The sequence below is a fragment of the Oncorhynchus clarkii genome, unplaced genomic scaffold (genome assembly GCF_045791955.1).
Source record: "Oncorhynchus clarkii lewisi isolate Uvic-CL-2024 unplaced genomic scaffold, UVic_Ocla_1.0 unplaced_contig_2029_pilon_pilon, whole genome shotgun sequence".
Taxonomy (NCBI): Eukaryota; Metazoa; Chordata; class Actinopteri; order Salmoniformes; family Salmonidae; genus Oncorhynchus; species Oncorhynchus clarkii.
In genome coordinates this window covers 66,892-78,985 of record NW_027261017.1, presented here as the reverse complement: position 1 = coordinate 78,985, position 12,094 = coordinate 66,892, and the positions used below count along the sequence as shown (strand labels likewise).

The 12,094-nt window shown below is 38.3% G+C and overlaps 1 non-coding gene across 1 annotated transcript; it reads right to left on the bottom strand.

Moving 5' to 3' along the window:
* Positions 1-11,145: 11,145 nt before the first annotated feature.
* Positions 11,146-11,264, bottom strand: LOC139403430 (5S ribosomal RNA). The gene has a single exon (XR_011633477.1). It is a non-coding gene; the product is annotated as a 5S ribosomal RNA (ribosomal RNA).
* Positions 11,265-12,094: the final 830 nt, after the last annotated feature.

Genomic DNA, 12,094 nt, shown 5'->3' with positions numbered 1-12,094 from the left:
AATCATAGAAAATTACAGAAATCTCGCAGAGCTCCGCAGCAACTTTAAAAAGATTCGTATGAACACCCTGCAACTGGATCTGTAACCGTTGAAAAAAAAAAAACGCCTACTTGTGAACATCACCAATTTGTCATTGTTCCGTTTCTCTTAAATGACGATAGATAAATGGCTGGTTCTTTTTTTATTGACACCGGAGGCTCCTTGACTTTGACCTGAAGTGGAAAAATAATTTCTCTATTTCCATTTTGGACCTTTAATCCCAGAAAAATGGCCATAACTCAAAAACCGTTGAGGCCTAGACGCCATCTTGTTCGGGGCCAACTGCCCATTATGCCAAACCTACGCTCACCAAGTTTCGGCTTCAAAATATTTTCTGTTTTCGAGATAAGGCCCCGTCGTGATTCGTGATGTTTTGCCAAATTGCCATATGATTCCTTATGCCCTCTAGTGGGAATTTCCGGGATAGCGGAAAAATGGTCCAAAACTTGTTTATTTTATAAAACGGAAACCGAATGTTCATTTGATGACTTCCCGGTAGGTCCGCCCCTACCGCACGGCCCGACGCCGACCGCGAATTTTACAAACGTTTTCGGACGTCTAGTAAGGGACCGTACATTTGCAATATGGACTTTCTCACTAACCATACACGAAATGCCAAAATGTTCCCTTAAGGTATGTGAATACATAGTCTACATACCTTAACTTGGTGATCGTGGATCACTCGGAAATATTCAAATCCCTCGCCTGTAGAACTTTGTTGAGTAAGGCAATGATTGCACACTGTCCGTAAACTTAACCTCACAAAATCTCGTCCCGTCGACAATGTCCGTTCCTGGCCACATCCTCCTCTTGATTGGTGTTGTCGCGTTCAATTTCCATCCTTGTAATTTCTCATATGTCTTCATCCGTAATATATGCGGGCAAGTTCAAAAAGGACACCACAAGTTCATCGTTCCCCAGTTCTTTCGCCATGACAGCTCTTTATTTTTAGCCCGTCTATTAGTCTTTCTTTTCCCTTCGCATGCGACATGGTTATTTCTGACTTATTTCTGTCTTTCGTTCAACATCCCAAAATCGTTCCACATACTTATTTTATTCCTCTCAGCAATTCCATCATTTTCATTTTTTCCTCACCACGTTCACCGTCAGTTCTTTCTCATATTTTCTTCTCCTCAACTCTTCATTCAACGCTCTTTTTTCTCCGTTGTCCATTCTCATTGTTGTCGTTATTCTTGATGGCGAAGCCTTTGAATCCGTCCGGTTATTTTACGTAGAATCCCCCAAACAGCTTACGCCGTTGGGGGATAAAAACGCAAACATTTACAAAGAAAATAAACTTCACTCCCCACACAAACTTCCATACATTAAGGGAACATTTCGGCATTTCGTGTATGATCAGTGAGAAAGTCCATATTGCAAATGTACGGTCCCTTACTAGACGTCCGAAATCGTTTGTAAAATTCGCGGTCGGCGTCGGGCCGTGCGGTAGGGCCAGACCTACCGGGAAGTCATCAAATGAACTTTGTCGGACATTCGGTTTCCGTTTTATAAAATAAACAAGTTTTTGACCGTTTTTCCGCTATCCCGGAATTTCCCACAAGAGGGCATACGGAATCATATGGCAATTTGGCAAAACATCACGAATCACGACGGGGCCTTATCTCGAAAACGGAAAATATTTCGAAGCCGAAACTTGGTGAGCGTAGGTTTGGCATAATGGGCAGTTGGCCCCGAACAAGATGACGTCTAGGCCTCGACGGTTTTTGAGTTATGGCCGTTTTTCTGGGATTAAAGGTCCTAAATGGAAATAGAGAAATTATTTTTCCACTTCAGGTCAAAGTCAAGGAGCCTCCGGTGTCAATAAAAAAAGAACCAGCCATTTATCTATCGTCATTTAAGAGAAACGGAACAATGACAACTTGGCGATGGTCACAAATAGGCGTTTTTTTTTTCAACGGTTACAGATCCAGTTGCAGGGTGTTCATACGAATCTTTTTAAAGTGTGCTGCGGAGCTCTGCGAGATTTCTGTGATTTTCTATGATTTTCTGAAATAACACACAAATACTAAACCCTCCGTAAATAACTCAGTTGTTAACGTAAAGACTTAAAACTCAGGATTCTGTAACAGCATACCCCAATGAGGATATGTGGTGATTTATAGCTTCCTGTGCCAACCGGAAGTGCCATAATTGGTGTCTCAGGGGCTGTTTCAAAGGGTTAAAAAAGTCTGATCTGTCCAAAACTTCATATATGTGATTAGGCAACCCCCATGAACTGTAAATCAGTCATTTTTCCCCAAAAAATTCAAAGGAAAAAAAAATCACACTAAAACACAACTTGAATGGAGGGACGTATTGGGGTGCGTAGAGACAGACAGTGGCTGCAATAGTTAGCTTTGTTCGAGCTAAAAAATAACCGTCAGACCTAGAGTTCCGAAACTTTAGAAACCTGTTCTAGACCTCCGGTCGATGGTGCGTGGTGAGTTACGTGGCTCTAGACGGTTCTCGGACCGAGAAACAGCCTCGTACATTTGCAATACCTTCAATTCATTTTGAGCATTACGAAAATGACGACGTTTAGAAAAGTCTCAGAGACGCAAGGCTAGGTGCATTGAAACCGGCTCGGCCCATAGAGACAGACCCCAACGTTTCTGTCCGATAGCTCGTTCAAGGACCCCGTAGCAAGGCATGGAAAAAAGTGGATTTTCAGCACCAATTAGGGTTTTTCTCGGACACCAAATGACCTATCGAGCCGAAACTCGGGATTCGGGGTCGCCTCACATAGGACTTCACATAATGTCCGAACTGGACCCGCAGCTAGAACGTAACTATGTGTTTTACCTTTTTATTATGTTTTAAACTAAAGGCGCTGTGAATTATGGGACTGCTCTGACATATGTGATAGTTGGCTTCTAAATGAGTAGTAAAAAGTGGGTTTGGTGTCATAATGACATCTAATTGACTGATGGACACTGACTTGCTAGTTGACTTTTGTGCATTTGCAATATGTTTAAACGGAGAGGGACCATCACCAAAATGGCATTCTGAAATCAACACAAAAAATGGCATCACCATAGTCTCCAGACTGTGCTGAGTTCAACGAGCTATCCCGCTTGACCGTAGCTCGCTCGGTCTAAGCGCAACGACCATTAGAAAAGTAGGCCCAAAATGAAGCCTGCCCCACAATGTCATTTGCTTTTGAGTGACAGTGAGAGAACCGTTAGGGTGAGAAGAAAAATTCCACCACATGAATGTTCCTAAGGTCCTCCCGATCTGTACAAGCCTAACCTTGACCGTGTGGCATTAACCCTTAAGAGTAAAACAGTGTTTTTTGATCTCACAGATGACAGTGTCATCTCTCCCCATAGGAATACATTGCCTGCACCCCTAATTTCAACCTGAAGTCTATATGGGTTATGAATGCCGTATGAACCTGTCTTCGGTACCAGTCCATCAGGCCACTATGAGGTCTACCTGTGTTGATTCTGAGCTTCCTGGACCAACCGGAAGTGGTTAAAATGCCCCTAAAAGTGTTTACCCATACCCTGCCTGCAGTTTGACAGACATAGTGCATTCAACCCTGTGTAAATCAGTCAGTTCTTAACGTAAGGACTTAAAACTCAGGATTCTGTAACAGCATACCCCAATGGGGATATGTGTTGATTTATAGCTTCCTGTGCCAACCGGAAGTGCCATAACTGGTGTCTCAGGGGCTGTTTCGAGGGGTTAAAAAAGTCTAATCTTTCCAAAACTTCATATGTGTGATTAGGCAACCCCCATGAACTGTAAATCAGTCATTTTTCCCAAAAAAAATCAAAGGAAAAAAAAATCACACTAAAACACACTTTGGATGGAGGGACGTATTGGGGTGCGTAGAGACAGACAGTGGCTGCAATAGTTAGCTTTGTTGGAGCTAAAAAAGAACCGTCAGACCTAGAGTTCCGAAACTTTAGAAACCTGTTCTAGACCTCCGGTCGATGGTGCGTGGTGAGTTACGTGGCTCTAGACGGTTCTCGGACCGAGAAACAGCCTCGTACATTTGCAATACCTTCAATTCATTTTGACCATTACGAAAATGACGACGTTTAGAAAAGTCTCAGAGACGCAAGGCTAGGTGCATTGAAACCGGCTCGGCCCATAGAGACGGACCCCGACGTGTCTGTCCGATAGCTCGTTCAAGGACCCCGTAGCAAGTCATGGAAAAAAGTGGATTTTCAGCACCAATTAGGGTTTTTCTCGGACACCAAATGACCTATCGAGCCGAAACTCGGGATTCGGGGTCGCCTCACATAGGACTTCACATAATGTCCGAACTGGACCCGCAGCTAGAACGTAACTATGTGTTTTACCTTTTTATTATGTTTTAAACCGAAGGCGCTGTGAATTATGGGCCTGCTCTGACATATGTGATAGTTGGCTTCTAAATGAGTAGGAAAAAGTGGGTTTGGTGTCAATTGATATCCGTTTGGTGTCATAATGACATCTAAATGACTGGTGGACACTGACTTGCTAGTTGACTTTTGTGCATTTGCAATATGTTTAAACGGAGAGGGACCATCACCAAAATGTCATTCTGAAATCAACACAAAAAATGGCATCACCATAGTCTCCAGACTGTGACGAGTTCAACGAGCTATCCCGCTTGACCGTAGCTCGCTCGGTCTAGGCGCAGCGACCATTAGAATAGTAGGACCAAAATGAAGCCTGCCCCACAACGTCATTTGATTTTGGGTGAGAGTGAGAGAACCGTTAGGGTGAGAAGAAAAATTCCACCACAGGAATGTTCCTAAGGTCCTCCCGATCCGATCCGTGCAAGCCTAACCTTGACCGTGTGGCATTAACCCTTAACAGTAAAACAGTGTTTTTTGATCTCACAGAATGCAGTGTCATCTCTCCCCATAGGAATACATTGCCTGCACCCCTAATTTCAACCTGAAGTCTATATGGGTTATGAATGCCGTATGAACCTGTCTTCGGTACCAGTCCATCAGGCCACTATGAGGTCTACCTGTGTTGATTCTGAGCTTCCTGGACCAACCGGAAGTGGTTAAAATGCCCCTAAAAGTGTTTACCCATACCCTGCCTGCAGTTTGATAGACATAGTGCATTAAACCCTGTGTAAATCAGTCAATTCTTAACGTAAGGACTTAAAACTCAGGATTCTGTAACAGCATACCCCAATGAGGATATGTGTTGATTTGTAGCTTCCTGTGCCAACCGGAAGTGCCATAATTGGTGTCTCAGGGGCTGTTTCGAAGGGTTAAAAAAGTCAGATCTGTCCAAAACTTCATATGTGTGATTAGGCAACCCCCATGAACTGTAAATCAGTCATTCTTCCCCAAAAAATTCAAAGGAAAAAAAAATTACACTAAAACACAACTTGGAAGGAGGGACGTATTGGGGTGCGTAGAGACAGACAGTGGCTGCAATAGTTAGCTTTGTTGGAGCTAAAAAAGAACCGTCAGACCTAGAGTTCCGAAACTTTAGAAACCTGTTCTAGACCTCCGGTCGATGGTGCGTGGTGAGTTACGTGGCTCTAGATGGTTCTCGGACCGAGAAACAGCCTCGTACATTTGCAATACCTTCAATTCATTTTGACCATCACGAAAATGACGACGTTCAGAAAAGTCTCAGAGACGCAAGGCTAGGTGCATTGAAACCGGCTCGGCCCATAGAGACGGACCCCGACGTGTCTGTCCGATAGCTCGTTCAAGGACCCCGTAGCAAGTCATGGAAAATAGTGGATTTTCAGCACCAATTAGGGTTTTTCTCGGACACCAAATGACCTATCGAGCCGAAACTTGGGATTCGGGGTCGCCTCAGCTAGGCCAACACATAACTTAAGAAATGGACCCGCAGCTAGAACGTAACTACGTGTTTTATGGTTTTTTTATGGTTTGAACCCAAGGCGTTGTGAATTTTGGGCCAGCTCTGAAGTATGTAATAGTTGGCTACTAAACGAGTTGGAAAAAGTGGGTTTGGTGTCAGTTTGTATCAGTTTGGTGTCAGAATGATATCTAATTGACTGATGGACTCTTGTCCACTTGACTCTTGTACATTTGCAATATGTTTAAACCGTGAGGTACCATCACCAAAAGCGACATTCTGAAATCAACCCTAACGAGCGATTGAGATGAACCAGAATCACTGCAAAGCCATCCCGAGTTCATCGGGCCAGTCAATTTCACATTCCTGCAGGATTTTTATAGCATGACCAATTCGTGATGGTGCCGGCCCATTGAAACATATTGCAAATGCACAGTGACTTTGAAAAAGTAAGGAAACATAAACAAAAATTATCCAATTTTTTTTTTTTTGGTTGACCAGTTGCACGTGCATTTGCAATATGATTCTATAGTGAAAAAACATATTGCAAATGCACAGTGACTTTGAAAAAGTAAGGAAACAAACAAAAAAAATCTAAATTTTTTTTGGGGGGATGACCAGTTGCATGTGCATTTGCAATATGATTCTATAGTGAAAAAACATATTGCAAATGCACAGTGACTTTGAAAAAGTAAGGAAAAATAAACAAAAAAAATCTAATTTTTGGGGGGGGGGATGACCAGTTGCACGTGCATTTGCAATATGATTCTATAGTGAAAAAACATATTGCAAATGCACAGTGACTTTGAAAAAGTAAGGAAACATAAACAAAAAAAATCAAAACATTTTTTTTTTGGGTGACCAGTTGCACGTGCATTTGCAATATGATTCTATAGTGAAAAAACATATTGCAAATGCACAGTGACTTTGAAAAAGTAAGGAAACATAAACAAAAAAAATCCAATTTTTTGGGGGGGGGTGACCAGTTGTACGTGCATTTGCAATATGATTCTATAGTGAAAAAACATATTGCAAATGCACAGTGACTTTGAAAAAGTAAGGAAACATAAACAAAAAAAATCTAACATTTTTTTGGGGGGATGACCAGTTGCATGTGCATTTGCAATATGATTCTATAGTGAAAAAACATATTGCAAATGCACAGTGACTTTGAAAAAGTAAGGAAAAATAAACAAAAAAAATCTAAATTTTTTTGGGGGGGATGACCAGTTGTACGTGCATTTGCAATATGATTCTATAGTGAAAAAACATATTGCAAATGCACAGTGACTTTGAAAAAGTAAGGAAACATAAACAAAAAAAATCAAAACATTTTTTTTTTGGGTGACCAGTTGCACGTGCATTTGCAATATGATTCTATAGTGAAAAAACATATTGCAAATGCACAGTGACTTTGAAAAAGTAAGGAAACATAAACAAAAAAAATCCAATTTTTTTGGGGGGGGTGACCAGTTGTACGTGCATTTGCAATATGATTCTATAGTGAAAAAACATATTGCAAATGCACAGTGACTTTGAAAAAGTAAGGAAACATAAACAAAAAAAATCTAACATTTTTTTGGGGGGATGACCAGTTGCATGTGCATTTGCAATATGATTCTATAGTGAAAAAACATATTGCAAATGCACAGTGACTTTGAAAAAGTAAGGAAACATAAACAAAAAAATCAAAACATTTTTTTTTTAGGTGACCAGTTGCACGTGCATTTGCAATATGATTCTATAGTGAAAAAACATATTGCAAATGCACAGTGACTTTGAAAAAGTAAGGAAACATAAACAAAAAAAATCCAAATTTTTTTGGGGGGGTGACCAGTTGCACGTGCATTTGTAATATGATTCTATAGTGAAAAAACATATTGCAAATGCACAGTGACTTTGAAAAAGTAAGGAAACATAAACAAAAAAAATCCAAATTTTTTTTGGGGGGGTGACCAGTTGTACGTGCATTTGCAATATGATTCTATAGTGAAAAAACATATTGCAAATGCACAGTGACTTTGAAAAAGTAAGGAAACATAAACAAAAAAAATCTAAATTTTTTTGGGGGGGATGACCAGTTGCATGTGCATTTGCAATATGATTCTATAGTGAAAAAACATATTGCAAATGCACAGTGACTTTGAAAAAGTAAGGAAACATAAACAAAAAAAATCTAATTTTTTTTGGGGGGGATGACCAGTTGCATGTGCATTTGCAATATGATTCTATAGTGAAAAAACATATTGCAAATGCACAGTGACTTTGAAAAAGTAAGGAAACATAAACAAAAAAAATCTAATTTTTTTTGAGGGGATGACCAGTTGCATGTGCATTTGCAATATGATTCTATAGTGAAAAAACATATTGCAAATGCACAGTGACTTTGAAAAAGTAAGGAAACATAAACAAAAAAAATCTAAATTTTTTTGGGGGGGATGACCAGTTGCATGTGCATTTGCAAAATGATTCTATAGTGAAAAAACATATTGCAAATGCACAGTGACTTTGAAAAAGTAAGGAAAAATAAACAAAAAAAATCTAAATTTTTTTTGGGGGGATGACCAGTTGCACGTGCATTTGCAATATGATTCTATAGTGAAAAAACATATTGCAAATGCACAGTGACTTTGAAAAAGTAAGGAAACATAAACAAAAAAAATCCAAAATTTTTTTGGGGGGGTGACCAGTTGTATGTGCATTTGCAATGTGATTCTATAGTGAAAAAACATATTGCAAATGCACAGTGACTTTGAAAAAGTAAGGAAACATAAACAAAAAAAATCTAAAATTTTTTTGGGGGGATGACCAGTTGCATGTGCATTTGCAATATGATTCTATAGTGAAAAAACATATTGCAAATGCACAGTGACTTTGAAAAAGTAAGGAAAAATAAACAAAAAAAATCTAAAATTTTTTGGGGGGGATGACCAGTTGCATGTGCATTTGCAATATGATTCTATAGTGAAAAAACATATTGCAAATGCACAGTGACTTTGAAAAAGTAAGGAAAAATAAACAAAAAAAATCTAAATTTTTTTTGGGGGGATGACCAGTTGCACGTGCATTTGCAATATGATTCTATAGTGAAAAAACATATTGCAAATGCACAGTGACTTTGAAAAAGTAAGGAAACATAAACAAAAAAAATCTAAATTTTTTTGGGGGGGATGACCAGTTGCATGTGCATTTGCAATATGATTCTATAGTGAAAAAACATATTGCAAATGCACAGTGACTTTGAAAAAGTAAGGAAACATAAACAAAAAAAATCTAATTTTTTTGGGGGGGGATGACCAGTTGCATGTGCATTTGCAATATGATTCTATAGTGAAAAAACATATTGCAAATGCACAGTGACTTTGAAAAAGTAAGGAAACATAAACAAAAAAAATCAAAACATTTTTTTTTGGGGTGACCAGTTGCACGTGCATTTGCAATATGATTCTATAGTGAAAAAACATCACCAAAAGCGACATTCTGAAATCAACCCAAACGAGCGATTGAGATGACCCAGAATCACTGCAAAGCCATCCCGAGTTCATCGGGCCAGTCAATTTCACATTCCTGCATGATTTTTATAGCATGACAAATTCGTGATGGTACCTGCCCATTAAAACATATTGCAAATGCACAGTGACTTTGAAAAAGTAAGGAAACATAGAATCAAATTATTTTTTTTGGGGTTACCAGTTGCACATTTCAGATCACCAGTTGCACATTTCAGATCACCAGTTGCACATTTCAGATCACCAGTTGCACGGAGGAAAATCGTTACTTTTGACTTTGACTTTTGACTTCCTATGACATCATATTTCAAATGGACAAAACATATTCCTTATGCACAAGTAAAAAAAATAAAATTATGATAATAACATTTTACAAAAGTATATTCATACACTTCTTACACATGATTAATTGTCTTAAAATCGAAACAATTTCGAAAAACGGTCCAGAAAGCACTTTTTTTAGTTTTTAAAGTTTAAAAAAAAAAAAAAAAATTCGACTTTTGACATCCTATTAAATCATATTGCAAATGGACAAAACATATGCCTTATGCACAAGTAAAAAAAAAATAAAAAAATAATGATAATAAAATACGAATAAAGTATGTTGATACAGTTCTTATACGTGTGTAATTGACACAAAATTCGAAAGAATTTTGAAAAACGGTCCAGAAAGCACTTTTTTAAGGATGTGATAAGTTTTATACCAAATTTTTACATTTTTGACTTTTGACTTTTGACTTCCTATGAAATCATATTCCAAATGGAGAAAACATATGCCTTATGCACTAGTAAAAAAACAAAAAAAAAATGATAATAAAGTATGACTAAAGTATGTTGATAAAGTTCTTATACATGTGTAATTGACATAAAAATTGAAAGAATTTTGAAAAACGGTCCAGAAAGCACTTTTTTAAGGATGTGTGAAGTTTTTTACCAAATTTTGACATTTTTGACTTTTGACTTTTGACTTCCTATGAAATCATATTGCAAATGGACAAAACATATGCCTTATGCGCATGTAATTAAAAAAAAAATAATTTGATATCAAAATTGGACAAAAGTATATTCATACAGTTCTTACACATGTGTAATTGACAAAAAAAGCGAAAGAAATTCGAAAAAAGGCCCAGAAAGCACTTTTTTAAGGGGTAAAAAGTTTTTGAAAAAAATATCAATTTTTCAAAATTTTTCTTTTGGATGTTGACTTGGGTTGCATTTCCAATATGAAAAACCCAGGTGGAGCGCACTCGCCCCCTGTTGGATTTTTGAGGTGTTACAATTGGCAATTGCCATATGGCATTTGCCATATACTTTGCACGAATCAACGCCGCTTTGGGTGGTATTGGACATCGTGTACATGGTTTGTCCAATGCCAATATCTTGACATTCATTTTTGTACAAATCAGGGGGGTATTCCCTTACAAACTTAAAGTATATAAACCACCAAAAACAAAAACAATTTTCTCTCTCCAAACAATCAAACACCTGCTGCTCACTCACTTCCTGAAACTTCCAAAAAGGGGCGTACTCAGGCCGGTATGGTCGTAAGCGAGAAATTATCTCTTGATGCACTATTTAAAGTCAAAGTGAGCCTGATTAACAGCTGTTGCATTTTCACCATTTAGATAAGCATCTTTGTGTCACTCAAAAAGTGGAAGAAATTGCATATACTGTAGCCATAATTTGTAGCACAGATTGTTGGATGAAATACAAACTAACCTTGCTTACTTATTTCAAAGCGAGGGCACATATTTCAGCCTTGTGGGAAAAAACGGACAAAGTGTTGAAATTCCACAAGGCAGTGACAAAAAGCTTAAAGCACCTGGTATTCCCAGGTGGTCTCCCATCCAAGTACTAACCAGGCCCGACCCTGCTTAGCTTCCGAGATCAGACGAGATCAGGCGTTCTCAGGCCGGTGTGGCCGTAAGCAAAAGGCAATCTCAAAAAGTGGATGAAATTGCATATACTGTAGCCATAATTTGTAGCACAGATTGTTGGATGAAATACAAACTAACCTTGCTTACTTATTTCAAAGCGAGGGCACATATTTCAGCCTTGTGGGAAAAAACAGACAAAGAGTTGAAATTCCATAAGGCAGTGACAAAAAGCTTACAGCACCTGGTATTCCCAGGCGGTCTCACATATAAGTACTAACCAGGCCCGACCCTGCTTAGCTTCCGAGATCAGGCGAGATCAGGCGTACTTTTAAAAAAAATATATTTTATTATGAAAAAAACACATAATATTCACAACATTCAATCAATTTTAAAAAAGGATGAACAATTCATCCTTTTACAAAATCAAAAAAAGAAAAGAAAAGAAAACCTATTAAAACCCCAATCATCCACCAAAACCAATTAATAATTAAAACCAAGTTTTCCATTCGACTCAATTTCAATAAAAGTGCTCCCCCACACAAACAATTTTTCAAAATGACATCCACCATATTTATATATTACTTCTATATCTTTCTCTAAAATACTTCTAAATAAAACCTCCACACTCACAATTTTCCCCTCATAATGTCCCAAATTCCTTCTTAGTCTTACAGCGTATCTGGCATGACTAAGAACAAAATTCATCAAATTAAAATTAAAAACTTTGCTTTTCCCAGTGAAACCAAAAAGAAACAACCTCCTCCACTCAACCCCAGCAACAATCTCTTCTCCCCAATGTTGTACTAAAATCCCCTTTAAAAACTTATGAAACTCTTCTAATCTACTACATTCAACAAAAAAGTGCATAAAATTTTCCACCCC